Source organism: Triticum dicoccoides, chromosome 1A, assembly GCF_002162155.2.
Source record: "Triticum dicoccoides isolate Atlit2015 ecotype Zavitan chromosome 1A, WEW_v2.0, whole genome shotgun sequence".
In the NCBI taxonomy this organism is placed as follows: Eukaryota; Viridiplantae; Streptophyta; class Magnoliopsida; order Poales; family Poaceae; genus Triticum; species Triticum dicoccoides.
The window spans coordinates 119,904,595-119,920,579 of record NC_041380.1 but is presented as its reverse complement, the minus strand read 5'-3'; positions in this window follow the sequence as shown (position 1 = coordinate 119,920,579).

Sequence of the window (15,985 nt, the reverse complement as noted above, 5' to 3'; positions counted from 1 at the left end):
ATGCTCATTGTGCTAAAGACCTATGGTATTTCTTTCTCCCGTTGCAACGCACGGGCATGTTTACTATATATATCCCACAAGATGTCGATTTCGATGAGCCTTGAACACGAACATGTAGTTTTTAAAGTGTGAGCTGTTTTTTTCTCCCGGTGCAACGCACGGGCACTTTTCCTAGTAAATAAAAAGGGGCAATGCTACTATCCTTTTTTCCATACTTGTGCTTCAAAGTAGCACCATGATATAGCGAGTTTCATATATTGTGCTTCAAAGTAGCACCATGTTCTTCATATAGAGAGTCTCATATGTTGACACTTTCATATACTAATGAGAATTTTACATTATAGAACTTGGCTTGTATATTCCAATGACGGGTTTCCTCAAATTTCCCTAGGTCTTCGTGAGGAAGCAAGTTGGATGCACACCCACTAGTTTCTTTTATTGAGCTTTCATACATTTATAGCTCTAGTGCATCCGTTGCATGGCGATCCCTACTCACTCACATTGATATCTATTGATGGGCATCTCCATAGCCCGTTGATACGCCTAGTTCATGAGAGACTATCTTCCCCTCCTTTTTGTCTTCCCCACAACCACCATTCTATTCCACCTATAGTGATATATCCATGACTCACGCTCATGTATTGCGTGAAGATTGAAAAAGTTTTGAAAAAGTTAGAGTATGAAACAATTGCTTGGCTTGTCATCGGGGTTGTGCATGATTTGAATACTTTGTGTGGTGAAGATGGAGCATAGCCAGACTATATGATTTTGTAGGGATAACTTTCTTTGGCCATGTTATTTTGAGAAGACATAATTGCTTTGTTAGTATGCTTGAAGTATTATTATTTTTATGTCAATATAAACTTTTGTCTTGAATCTTTCTAATCTGAATATGCATACCACAATTAAGAAGATTTGCATTGAAATTATGCCAAATAGCACTCCGCATCAAAAATTCTCTTTTTATCATTTACCTACTCGAGGACGAGCAGGAATTAAGCTTGGGGATGCCTGATACGTCTCCAACGTATCTATAATTTTTGATTGCTCCATGCTATATTATCTACTGTTTTGGACTATATTGGGCTTTATTTTCCACTTTTATATTATTTTTGGGACTAACCTATTAACCGGAGGCCCAACCCAGAATTGCTGTTCTTTTGCCTATTTCAGTATTTCGGATAAACAGAATATCAAACGGAGTCCAAACGGAATAAAATCTTCGGGAACATGATTTTCTCACTGAACGTGATCCAGGAGACTTGGACCCTGCTCCAAGGAACAAAAGAGGCGGTCACGAGGGTGGGGGACGCCCCCCCTAGGGCGCCCCCTACCTCATGGGCCCCTCGTTGCTCCTCCGGTGTACTTCTTCCTCCTATATATACACACGTACCCCCAAACGATCAGAACAGGAGCCAAAAACCTAATTCCACCGCTGCAACTTTCTGTATCCACGAGATCCCATCTTGGGGCCTGTTCCGAAGCTCTGCCGGAAGAGGGCCGTATCACGGAGGAATAATATTTGAATCTTCTTTGAATTATTTTATGTATGATTGGTTATCTTTGTAAGTCTCTTTGAATTATCCGTTTGGTTTGGCCAACTAGATTGGTAGTTCTTACCATGGGAGAAGTGCTTAGCTTTGGGTTCGATCTTGCAGTGTCCTTACCCAGTGACAGAAGGGGCAGCAATGCACGTATTGTATCGTTGCCATCGAGGATAACAAGATGGGGTTTATTTCATATTGCATGAATTTATCTCTCTACATCATGTCATCTTGCTTAAGGCGTTACTCTGTTTTTAACTTAATACTCTAGATGCATGCTGGATAGCGGTCGATGAGTGGAGTAATAGTAGTAGATGCATAATCGTTTCGATCTACTTGTCACGGACGTGATGCCTATATACATGATCATGCGTAGATATTCTCATAACTATGCTCAATTCCGTCAATTGCTCAACATTAATTTGTTCACCCACCGTAGTGTAACATCCCAAAATTCTAAATTTTGGAATGTTATAAACAAATAGATAGATTTGATTCATTGGCTACCCACTATCCTGCTCAGTGTCACACTTACCCCATGGTACAATGAACCATCCAGCAGAAGAAAGAAGTAATGAAAGGAGCCCTTATGGAAATTTTATAAGAACCCGTGATGAAGGAAGAGGTGGAGGACACGCCCAAAGAAGAACCAATTAAACCCTGCACCAAGTCATGCTATTCATGTGGAGAAGGACACATCTCCCAGAATTGTATGAATGGGGATCTAGTAGAATTCCCGACAGAGGAAGTAGATTATGACCCACAGGAAATAGAAGCCATGATTGGCATGGGAAGGTCTAGGAAGAGAAACAGATTGGATTCCAGGAAGGACCTGAGTCATATCACCTGTTACAGGTGCAAGGAGTCAGGACACTACCTCAACAATTGCCCAAAAAGGAAACCTCGAGACTTGTTAGAAGTAACATGTTTTCGTTGTAATAGAGCAGGGCACTTTGCCAGAGAATGCCCCAAGGAGAAGGAAACATGTGCTAGATAGTTGAGTTTGCAACAAAAGAAATGGAGTAGTAGAAATGAGAACATTTTCTTTTATATTGAGGTGTTGAGTTGAGACATGTAATGGAAAAGCAAGAGATTGTAATCATTGGAGAATCAATAAAGTTAGCATCGTTGGTAAAGATTTGGGTTTTATGAGTTGTTACTCTATGAAGAAGAATTTTGGCCATTCTGAGGATATGAGAAATATGTTCTATGGAAGATTTGTGCATTTTAAGGGTGGTAGTGCCCTGTAAGAACCGTTGACCCCTGGAAAAGATAAGGATACTCCACTGAGTGGATTTCGGACAAAATGAATACGAGTTTTGTCTCGATATGTGTGATACCCCAAGAGTGTGTGGGATGAAGTTGGAGACCGTCAGTTGTTTGGACCAAATGTGATCAAGGAGTCAGAAGAGAATGTTAAGTTTATTCGAGATAGACTGAAGGTAGCGCAGTCCAGGTAGAAGAGTTATGTAGACTCAAAAAACTCAAGGAGGTAGTCTATGAAATTGGAGACAGAGCATGTCTTCGCGTGTCCCCTATGCGAGGAGTTAGACGATTTGGAGTTAAGGGACAGTTAGCCCCGAGATTTGTAGGACCATACCGAGTTTTGGAGTGTATGGGAGAAGTGGCCAACAAGTTGGAGTCACCCGAAGGACTGTCAGGAGTTCAAGATATGTTTCACGTTTCCCAGTTGAAGAAGTGCCATGCAGAGATGTCCAATATTCCCTGTAAGGATGTTTGACCTTTGGACGGGATAACGATATTCCACGAAGTGGACTTCGGACAAAATAAGTATAAGTTTTATCTCGGTATGAGGGATATCCCACGAGGATGAAGAGATGAATTACTATTGGATATAAAGGAGGTATGATGTCGGAAATATGGATCAATGGAAACTCCATGATGAGTCTGAGTAAACATGTCCTAGTTTGGTGCCAATAGAAGGAAGAAAGATAGTACAATTGGATGGATCTAAAGAATACCAGGAAGTTGGAAGTTGGAATAATGATCAGTTGCCCGATGATAGGTTCAAGGACTACAAGTGATGAGATGGGCCATAACCCACAGGCCCCAGGACCTGCCAAGAAGCAAGCACACTCTTGCTGAAGGAAAAACCCTGGACGAAGTTACGATTTTATCAATAAGACAATTTTATAGGAGTAACGCAAAACCTGAGAGTTGTGAAGGAACGATATATGTTTGTCTGGCTTGCAGAGTCTATGGATATATCCGAACTTCGTTCATCGACAAGAGAAATTCTGCAATGCTTGTGAGGATGACCAAGTGTTAGTATGCGAGATTCGCTAAACTGTATACATGGTAATGATTTGGGTGCGGGATGGATTGATCATCATACCGACTTACTCTTATTATTCGCCTTGCTATATGGGATGGTAAATCTGAGTGACTTACCTATAGTAGAGAGACGATGGTATTAAACCTTGTTTGAAGCCTTAGAATGGTATAGGTATTTTTTTCCTTGTACAAGGTAGCTTTGCCAACCGTAGGTTATACGGTGAGGATCAACCCAGACCCATTTCCTGTAGGAGAAACCATAAATTGTTGACCACCATGAGATATCGATAGTTGTTTAGTTTTGGTGCCAGACCCATCAGCTAAGAAGACCCAGTCTCGGAATAACCTTACCAAATGAAAGGACAGAAAAATTGTGGTAAAGGTTATGCCACTACCGGAAGAGCTCAGAGAAGGAATTTCTCGAGGATCTGAGAAGACCGACACTATCAAGAATAAGGATGGAGTATATGAGTTTTGATGGAACAGTAACCATACTTCTAAGGGTGGTAGCACTCCAAACCCCGTGTGATGATCGATGGATTTTGAGGAGACCCCCAAACCCTAACCTATTTCTTGCTAGCCTCTCCGAATCTCGAGGACGAGATTCATTTTAAGGGTGGTAGGTTTGTAACATCCCAAAATTCTAAATTTTGGAATGTTATAAACAAATAGATAGATTTGATTGATTGGTTGATTGATTGTCTGAAAGTGAGTGAAATTTGAAACTTTTTGAAAGTTAAATGAGAGAGAATAAAAGGACTTCCCCAAACTTTCACTTTTTTCTTTTGATCCCCGATAATTCAAATTCTTTTCATCACAAAACCCTAGAGAGAAGATGACATAACTTCTTCCATTTATTTAAATGACATGGGGTGTTGAAAATATTTGAATTTAATTTGGAAAATATTTCCAATTCTGAAACTTTACGCAACTCAATGACCCATGGAGAGAGTTGGGGATTTCATTATTTTCATATTTGAGTTTTCTCAAATGTTGAGAATAGGATCATTTGATTTTATTTATTTTATCATCAATTATTTCTATTACAAAAATATGAGAGAGGGAATAAAATGACTTTCCCAAAATAAAGAAATATTGAGGATTTAATAAAAAATCAAATAAGATTTTATTTCAGAGTTTTTCGGTGTTTTATTTGAATTTAGGAAAAATGTGCATTTTTCAAAATTGCATTTAGGGCCCAAATAAATGTTCACCTTGTGCGGCTTGATTTTAGAAGCCCGTGAAAATTTATTTCGGAATTTTTGGAGTCCATTTAGTTTTTTTTATTTTTCTTCCGAGCGGAATAAAAAAAACGAACCGACTTCGGGCCGTACCCGAGCGGGACACCGCCCAGGGGCAGCCTTTAAATAGCGCCGCCCCGAGCCGCCCCAGCCCATCAGCCCCCCCTCGATCCACGCGCGCCGCCGGAGCCGCCGCCGCCGCCGACGATCCCGCCGCCCGAGGTTCGTCGCGCCTCATTTTCCGTGCCGAAAAAAAGAGAAAAAAAATTCGGTGTTCGTCGTTTTTCTTATTCTCGGATTAAATCCGCGATTTTTCTAATCGCGATTCCTCATCCGATTTTCGTTTTAGTTTAACTTTTCGCTCATTTATCGGAATCAGGCGATTCAAGCGCCTAGGGATTCATCTCGAAACCCTTTATCCGTTTAACCAACTTAAACAAGATTTTGCTACTGTAAAATTTGCCCTAGATCCAGATTACTAGAACGAAGTTGTTTTCTTTCGCAGTTTGACTTTCGTTGCTTTGTTCGATTTGATTCTTTTTGCCAACTGGAGTTCTTAAGTTGAACCTTCTGGTTAGATCTCTTATTTGAGTTTTACCTGTGCATTAGATGAGTACTTATTGTATGCTTGTTTGTTTGTCTGCGATAGAATACCCGGAGTGCGCCGCCTGTTACTTTGAATCGTTAGGTTTCGCGGATCATCAGCAAGGCAAGCTCACACTTTGATCATATCCCCTTTCATACCCGGTTTTTATGCATTAGTTTCACCCTCAAACATTGCATGAGTAGCATTGATAACATGTGGGTATTGGGAAGTAGTTACTGAGGTAGGAACCTATTGCCCTGTTACTATCAAACCCTTGGGAGTTACTTCTACGCGTTGCTTATATTGCTATGCTATGCTCGTAGACGTGGTTTGGGTATGAGTGAAATCCATGACAGATGTGAGATTGTTATTTAATGGTTCAACTTAAGGTGGCAACTTGAATACACATCTGGGTGGATTGCTAGGGGCACCCTGGGGATATACCAGTGGACTTGCCCGGACACCTGGGGATATACCAGTGTTGTCCTAGGAGATCCCGGGGTTACCGTGTGATCATCCTATGGTTTGCCACCCAGGCTCAAAGGGATCATAAGATTATTCATGCTAGAAACTTCCGTGTGCAGCCACAAGCTATTATGGGCTCTAGCATAGTTGATTAAGTCGTGTGAACTCTTAAAGTGGTAGACTAGCAGATGTAGGGGTTGTAGGTGGTACGGTCTACCCATTGTAAGGTGCAAATGCTTCTGAAAGACTATATCTCGGTCATCCGTTTCTCAAACACCATGTAGTGCGAGAAATCCAACGGAGGAGATCGAGTCTTGTGGGGAAAAGTGCGCAAACCTCTGCAGAGTGTAATAAACTAATCATGGTTAGTCGTGTCCCCGGTTATGGACATCTTGAGTATCTAGTTCTTGGATTATCCTGTTGATCTCATCATGTTACTTTAAATTAATTTTGTTGGGTTTAATGATGTTATTTAATTGGGATTGAGAATGCTGTCAACCATTCTCAATGTTCAACAACCACCATGATAGTTAAATAAAATTTATTCCTTTGTAGTAGGGAAAAATTGGCTTTTCGCAAAAACCTTATAACCATAGAGCTTTTCCACCAGCCAAATATGCATGTAGTGATAGCCTTTATTTATCATTCTCTATGGTGTGAATTTGCCAGTACATTCAATGTACTGACCCTTTTGTGGCTACAACGTCTCATGTTGCAGGAATCTTACGACGAGTAAGTGATACGTTAGGGTTACGATTTCTACACTCAACTTTGCCGTTGGTGTTGATGGGAATCCACAACTTTGTTACTTCCGCTATTTTGGATTGAGGTAATAGTATTTACGTTACTTTAGACATGTGATTTACCTCTGTTATAAATCCTCGAGTACTGTGTGTGTCAGCATACCAATCCAGGGATGGCACTTAAGCACAGAGACTTGATCCATTCGGGTCGGGTCGCTACACGTAGAATACTTATGCTCTTGAGAGAAGCCACTAGTGAAACCTATGGCCCCCGGGTCTATTCTCATCATATCAATCTCCATTACTTTAATCTTGCTTTGCTTTTACTTTTTACTTTGCATCTTTATACCAAAAATACCAAAAATATTATATCTATCAGATCTCACTCTCGTAAGTGACCGTGAAGGGATTGACAACCCCTAATCGCGTTGGTTGCGAGTAGCTATCGCTTTGTGCAGGTATGAGGGACTTGAGCGTGGGCTCCTACTGGATTGATACCTTGGCTCTCTAAAACTGAGGGAAATACTTACGCTACTCTGCTGCATCATCCCTTCCTCTTTGGGGAAAACCAACGCAAGCTCAAGACATAGCACTTCACACCTTGTAACACAGGTAAGAACCCTTTCTTTGCTTGATCCATTGAACTTCTTCAAAACTTTATCAAGGTATGTGCTTTTTGGAAGTCCAATTAAGCGTCTTGATCTATCTCTATAGATCTTGATGCCCAATATATAAGCAGCTTCACCGAGGTCTTTCACTGAAAAATTCTTATTCAAGTATCCTTTTATGCTATTCAGAAATTTAGTATCATTTCCGATCAATAATATGTCATCCACATATAATATCAGAAATGCTACAGAGCTCCCACTCACTTTCTTGTAAATACAGGCTTCTCCAAAGTCTGTATAAAACCATATGCTTTGATCACACTATCAAAGCATATATTCCAACTCCGAGATGCTTGCACCAGTCCATAAATGGATCGCTGGAGCTTACACACTTTGTTGGCACCTTTTGGATCGACAAAAACCTTATGGTTGCATCATATACAACTCTTCTTTAAGATATCCATTAAGGAATGCAGTTTTGACATCCATTTACCAAATTTCATAATCATAAAATGCGGCAATTGCTAACATGATTCAGATGGACTTAAGCATCGCTACATGTGAGAATGTCTCGTCGTAGTCAACTCCTTGAACTTGTCAAAAACTGTTTGCGTCAGTCTTCTTCTTGAAGATCCATTTATTCTCTATGGGTTTCCAATCATCGGGCAAGTCAACCAAAGTCCATAATTTGTTCTCGTACATGGATCCCATCTCAGATTTCATGGCCTCAAGCCATTTTGCGGAATCTGGGCTCATCATCGCTCCTCATAGTTCGTAGGTTCGTCATGGTCAAGTAACATGACTTCCAGAACAGGATTACCGTATCACTCTGGTGCGGATCTTACTCTGGTTGACCTACGAGGTTCGGTAGCAACTTGATTAGAAGTTTCATGATCATCATCATTAACTTCCTCACTTACTGGTGTAGGAATCACTAGAATTGATTTCTGTGATGAACTGCTATCCAATAAGGAAGCAGGTACAGTTACCTCATCAAGTTGTACTTTCCTCCCACTCACTTCTTTCGAGAGAAACTCCTTCTGTAGAAAGGATCCATTCTTAGCAATGAATATCTTGCCTTCGGATCTGTGATAGAAGGTTTACCCAACAGTCTCCTTTGAGTATCCTATGAAGGCACATTTCTCCGATTTGGGTTCGAGATTATCAGGTTGAAGCCTTTTCACATAAGCATCGCAGCCCCAAACTTTAAGAAACGACAACTTGGGTTTCTTGCCAAACCACAGTTCATAAGGTGTCGTCTCAACGGATTTCGATGGTGCCCTATTTAACGTGAATGCAACCATCTCTAAAGCATAAGCCCAAAATGATAGTGGTAAATCAGTAAGAGACATCATAGATTGCACCATATATAATAAAGTGCGGTTATGACATTCGGACACACTATTACGCTGTGGTTTTGCAGGTGGCGTGAGTTGCGAAACTATTCTGCATTGTTTCAAATGAAGACCAAACTCGTAACTCAAATATTCTCCTCCATGATCAGATCGTAGAAACATTATTTTCTTGTTACGATGATTTTCCACTTCACTCTGAAATTCTTTGAACTTTTCAAATGTTTCAGACTTATGTTTCATCAAGTAGATATACCCATATCTCCTCAAATCATCCGTGAAGGTCAGAAAATAACGATACCAGCCACGAGCATCAACACTCATTGGACCGCATACATCAGTATGTATATTTCCAATAAGTCTGTTTCTCGTTCCATTGTTCCGGAGAACAGAGTTTTAGTCATCTTGCCCATGAGGCATGGTTCGCAAGCATCAAGTGATTCATAATCAAGTGATTCCAAAAGCCCATCAGCATGGACTTTCTTCATGCGCTTTACACCAATATGACCTAAACGGGAGTGCCACAAATAAGTTGCTCTATCATTACTAAACTTATATCTTTTGGCTTCAATACTATGAATATGTGTATCACTACTATCAAGATTTAGTAAAAATAGACCACTCATCAAGGGTGCATGACCATAAAAGATATTACTCATATAAATAGAACAACCATTATTCCCTGATTTAAATAAATAACCATCTCGGATCAAACAAGATCTAGATATAATGTTCATGCTTAATGCTGGCACCAAATAACAATTATTCAGGTCTAAAACTGATCCCAAAGGTAGATGTAGAGGTAGCATGCCGACGGCGATCACATCGACTTTGGAACGATTTCCCACGCGCATCGTCACCTCGTCCTTAGCCAATCTTCACTTAATCCGTAGCCCCTGTTCGAGTTGCAAATATTAGCAACAAAACCAGTATCAAATACCCAGGCGCTACTATGAGCATTAGTAAGGTACACATCAATAACATGTATATCAAATATACCTTTCACTTTGCCATCCTTCTTATCCGCCAAATACTTGGGGTTGTTCCGCTTCCAGTGACCAGTTCCTTTGCAGTAGAAGCACTCAGTCTCAGGCTTAGGTCCAGACTTGGGCTTCTTCACTTGAGCAACAACTTGCTTGCTGTTCTTCTTGAAGTTCCCCATCTTTCCTTTGCCCTTCTTCTTGAAACTGGTGGTCTTGTTGACCATCAACACTTGATGCTCCTTCTTGAGTTCTACCTCCGCAGCCTTTAGCATTGCGAAGAGTTCGAGAATTGTCTTATCCATCCCTTGCATATTATAGTTCATCACGAAGCTCTTATAGCTTGGTGGCAGTGATTGAAGAACTCTGTCAATGACACTATCATCAGGAAGATTAACTCCCATCTGAGTCAAGCGGTTGTGGTACCCAGACATTCCGAGAATATGTTCACTGACAGAACTATTCTCCTCCATTTTGCAGTTGTAGAACTTATTGGAGACTCCATATATCTTAGTCCGGGTATTTTCTTGAAATATTAACTTTAACTCTGGGAACATCTCATATGCTCCATGATGTTCAAAGCGTCGTTGAAGTCCCGGTTCTAAGCCGTAAAGCATGGCACATTGAACTATCAAGTAGTCATCAGCTTTGCTCTGCCAGACGTTCTTAACATTGTCAGCAGCATCTACAGCAGGCTTGTCAACCAGCGGTGCTTTCATGACGTAATTCTTCTGTGCAACAATGAGGATAATCCTCAAGTTACGAACCCAGTCCGTGTAATTGCTACCATCATATTTCAACTTAGCTTTCTCTAGGAATGCATTAAAATTCAACGGAATAACAACACAGGCCATTTATCTACAACAATATAGACATGCAAAATACTATCAGGTACTAAGTCCATGATAAATTAAAGTTCAATTTAATCATATTACTTAAGAACTCCCACTTAGATAGACATCCCTCTAATCATCTAAGTGATCACGTGATCCATATCAACTAAACCATGTCCGATCATCACGTGAGATGGAGTAGTTTTCAATGGTGAACATCACTATGTTGATCATATCTACTATATGATTCACGCTCGACCTTTTGGTCTCAGTGTTCTGAGGCCATATCTGCATATGCTAGGCTCGTCAAGTTTAACCCGAGTATTTTGCTTGTGCAAAACCGGCTTGCACCCATTGTATGTGAACGTAGAGCTTATCACACCCGATCATCACGTGGTTTCTCGGCACGATGAACTGTAGCAATGGTGCATACTCAGGGAGAACACTTATACCATGAAATTTTAGTGAGAGATCATCTTATAATGCTACCGCCGTACTAAGAAAAATAAGATGCATAAAGGATAAACATCACATGCGATCAATATAAGTGATATGATATGGCCATCATCATCTTGTGCCTTTGATCTCCATCTCCAAAGCACCGTCATGATCACTGTCGTCACCGGCTTGACACCTTGATCTCCATCGTAGTATTGTTGTCGTCTCGCCAACTATTGCTTCTACGACTATCGCTACCGCTTAGTGATAAAGCAAAGCAATTACATGGAGATTGCATTTGATACAATAAAGTGATAACCATATGGCTTCTGCCAGTTGCCGATAACTGTGTTACAAAACATGATCATCTCATACAACAATTTATATAATCACGTCTTGACCATATCACATCACAACATGCCCTGCAAAAACAAGTTAGATGCCCTCTACTTTGTTGTTGCAAGTTTATATGGCTGCTACGGGCTTAGCAAGAACCGTTCTTAGCTATGCATCAAAAACCACAATGCGGTATAGTGATTGCTTTTTGATCTTCAGAAAGAACCCTGTTCATTGAATCCGATTCAACTAAAATTGGAGAAACAGACACCCACTAGCCACCTGTGTGCGAAGCACGTCGGTAGAACCAGTCTCGCGTAAGTGTACGCGTAATGTCGGTTTGAGCCGCTTCATCCAACAATACTGCTGAATGAAGAATCAACTAGTGACGGCAAGCAATATGTATATACTCACGCCCACAACTCCTTTGTGTTATACTCGTGCATATAACATCTATGCATAGACCTGGCTCAGATGCCATTGTTTGGGAACGTAGTATTTCAAAAAAAGTCCTACGATCACGCAAGATCTATCTAGGATATGCATAGCAACGAGAGGGGGAGAGTATGTCTACGTACCCTCGTAGACCGAAAGCAGAAGCGTTCTGAAACGCGGTTGATGTAGTCGAACGTCTTCGCGATCCAACTGATCAAGTACCGAACGTACGGCACCTCTGCGATCTATACACGTTCAGCTCGGTGACATCCCTCGTACTCTTGATCCAGCCGAGGCCGAGGGAGAGTTTCGTCAGCACGACGGCGTGATGATGGTAATGATGAAGTTACCGATGCAGGGCTTCGCCTAAGCACTACAACGATATGACCGAGGTGGAATTCTGTGGAGGGGGGCACCGCACACGGCTAAACAATCAAATTGTGTCTATGGGGTGCTCCCCTCCCCCGTATATAAAGGAGTGGAGGAGGGGAGGGCCGGCCCTCATAGGGAGTGCCCAAGCGGGGGAGTCCTACTCCTAGTAGTAGTAGGTTTCCCCCCTTCCTAGTAGGAGTAGGAGAAGAAGGAAGAGGGAGAGAGAGAGGGAAGGAAAGGGGGGCCGGCCCGCCACCCAATTCGGATTGGGCTTGGGGGGGAGCCCTCCACTTGGCCGCCTCCTCCTCTCTCCCACTAAGGCCCAATAAGGCCCATTGACCCCCGGGGGGGTTCCGGTAATCTCCTTATACTCTGGTAAATGCCCGAACTCATCCGAAACCATTCCGATATCCAAACATAGCCTTCCAATATATCGATATTTATGTATCGACTATTTCGAGACTCCTCGTCAGGTCCGTGATCACATCCGGGACTCCGAACTACCTTCGGTACATCAAAACACATAAACTCATAATACCGATCGTCATCGAACGTTAAGCGTGCAGACCCTACGGGTTCGAGAACTATGAAGACATGACTGAGACTCATCTCCGGTCAATAACCAACAGCGGAACATGGATGCTCATATTGGTCCCTACATATTTTACAAAGATCTTTATCGGTCAAACCGCATAACAACATACGTTGTTCCCTTTGTCATCGGTAGTTACTTGCCCGAGATTCGATCATCGGTATCTCAATACCTAGTTCAATCTCGTTACTGGCAAGTCTCTTCACTCGTTCCATAATACATCATCCCGCAACTAACTCATTAGTCACATTTCTTGCAAGGCTTATAGTGATATGCATTACCGAGAGGGCCCAGAGATACCTCTCCGATACATGGAGTGACAAATCCTAATCTTGATCTATGCCAACTCAACAAACACCATCGGAGATACCTGTAGAGCATCTTTATAGTCACCCAATTATGTTTTGACGTTTGATAGCACACTAAGTGTTCCTCCAGTATTTGGGAGTTGCATAATCTCATAGTCATAGGAACATGTATAAGTTATGGTGAAAGCAATAGTAGTAAACTAAACGATCATAGTGCTAAGGTAACGGATGGGTCAATTCAATCACATCATTCTCTAATGATGTGATCTCGTTCATCAAATGACAACTCATGTCTATGGTTAGGAAAATTAACCATCTTTGATTAACGAGCTAGTAAAGTAGAGGCATACTAGTGACACTCTGTTTGTCTATGTATTCACACATGTACTAAGTTTCTGGTTAATACAATTCTAGGATAAATAATAAACATTTATCATGATATAAGGAAATATAAATAATGACTTTATTATTGCCTCTAGGGCATATTTCCTTCAGCTGGTGCACCCCATACATGGCCGAATAAGGGGGGGGGGGAGGAAAGGGAGAGGATAGAAAGGAAGGGGGGCAATTCAGCCTCCCCTTTCATTCTCTCCCCCCTCCTCTTTCCTTCTCCCTCCGAAAAAGATGGAAAGGGGGGAGGCCGAATAGGATTAGGCCCCAAGTAGGATTCCTCCTACTTGGGGTGCGCCTCCTGCTGCTCCCTCCCTCTCCCACCTATATATATGTGGGGAGGGCACCGCTAGACAACACCAAGTATTCTCTTAGCCGTGTGCGGTGCCCCCCTCCACAGTTACATACCTCGGTCATATCGTCATAGTGCTTAGGCGAAGCCCTACACCGGTAACTTAATCATCATCGTCGCCATGCCGTCGTGCTGATGGAACTCTCCCTCGTCCTCAACTGGATCAAGAGCTCGAGGGACGTCATCATACTGAACGTGTGCTAAACACGGAGGTGCCGTACGTTCGGTGCTTGGATCGGTTTGATTGCGAAGACGTTCGACTACATCAACCGCGTTACTAAACGCTTCCGCTTTCGGTCTACGAGGGTACGTGGACACACTCTCCCCTCTTGTTGCTATGCATCTCCTAGATAGATCTTGTGTGATCGTAGGAAACTTTTTGAAATACTGCATTCCCCAACAGATCCCACGATGCGCCGACCGAGCCTGCATGTGCCGATGCGTCCGCCACGATGCACTGACCGAGTAGCTTTCTTGCATGCTAGCCGCCACAGATGCAGCGACGGTCACTGCCGCTGGTTTCTCTCTTCTAGCTAGGTGGCTACATATTTGTGGCTTATGTAAAAAAAGAGCCACTCCCTTGCTTAGCTTTACTCAGTCATCCCTACTAACAAAGCTTGCTTGCATGCACTAGGTGGTTACTAACAAGGGAACCCTACTAACAAGCCGAGCTCTATAAGAAAACAATCAACCAATATGTAGTCCCAATATGTAGATAGGGCCAACAAGCCCATAGCATAATCACATAGTTCAAACTAGGAAGAAAATAATAATAGAGTAGATAGAATACTTAAGCCAACAAGCCCATAGAAACTCCAATATAGTTGAATTACAACTTAACATAACATAGACTAAAAAAAGATAGAGGGTTTAGAACCCTAGCCGCCGCCTTCTCCACCTCGCTCCTCCTCCGGGCGCCCTTTTCATTGCTCCTATAGGGCGTTGTCGATGGGGTACGGTAGAGTGTGCATGCGCGTCATGGTGGGGGAGATGTTGGTGTACTCCATGAACCTGTTGTGGGTGGTGAAAGCGATGGACTCGGAGCCACACCAAAACACCCGGCCGAGGAGGTAGAAGGCGTCGAATGTGTTGGTGAAGTGGGTAAGGAGAGCAACCACCACCCATTTTTGGATGGCCTCCTCGACGTGGAACATCGTTGGAGATCCCCTCGGAAGGTGGTGGTAGCCGGACGCAAGGAAGAACTCGGTGAAGTTCCTTGTGGTCCTCAGCCTTGATATCGCCCACACACGTAGTGTGCGACCAACATACACGCCGGTAGGGTAGAGCCTCTCCGGCACGGTGGGTGGGAAGTGGTAGGTTGGTCTGGTGTACTGCATGGCTGAGGGATGTGCAGAAGAAGGAGAAGGGGTCGAAGAGTAAGAATGGCAGATGGATGAGGGATGGCAGAGGCAGATGGTGGGAGATGGCAGAGGCAGAGTGTGGCGTAAATAGCCGTAGTGCTACGTGTTATTTGGCCGTGGTAATAACGGGGTCAAATGTGAAGTTAGTAGCCCGTTTGTCAAACCCACCGCAACATCATGAGTGTACACGTGTGGGAAACGATGGTTTGATAAGAAGAATAAAAAGAAGCTAATTGCACGCGTGGGAATCCGTGGTCATATATATATTATATGAACAAAAAGAGACAATTTTTAAGGGCTTGTGGCCATTTTGCATGATAAAAATAATAAATTTGGACCTTAAAATTTTGGTCATTTTGCATGATAAAAAAAGATAGAGGGCTTGTGGCCATTATACAAATGCGAAATGACCCATTTTTTAAAAGTTTGTGGCCATTTTGCATGATAAAAATAAATTTAGCCCTTATATATTGGTCATTTTGTATTTGTATAGAAAAAAAGAATTAAATTTTATACGCAATGTCAATTGTTGTGTAATTTCAAATGATGCAAAAAAACAGAGCCAACACGTTCACAAAAAACAGAGCCATCACGTTCACAAAAAACGACGCAATTCGACGGCCCAACCAGAGCTTGGTTTCCTTTAGGGCCCAATAACAACATTTTTTTCGCGGAGTCAGTGGTGGGCGAGCGTCCGAGCACAACCAACAGGATCACCTCTCGCGGATCGCCCCACGATCCAACGATGCGGAGC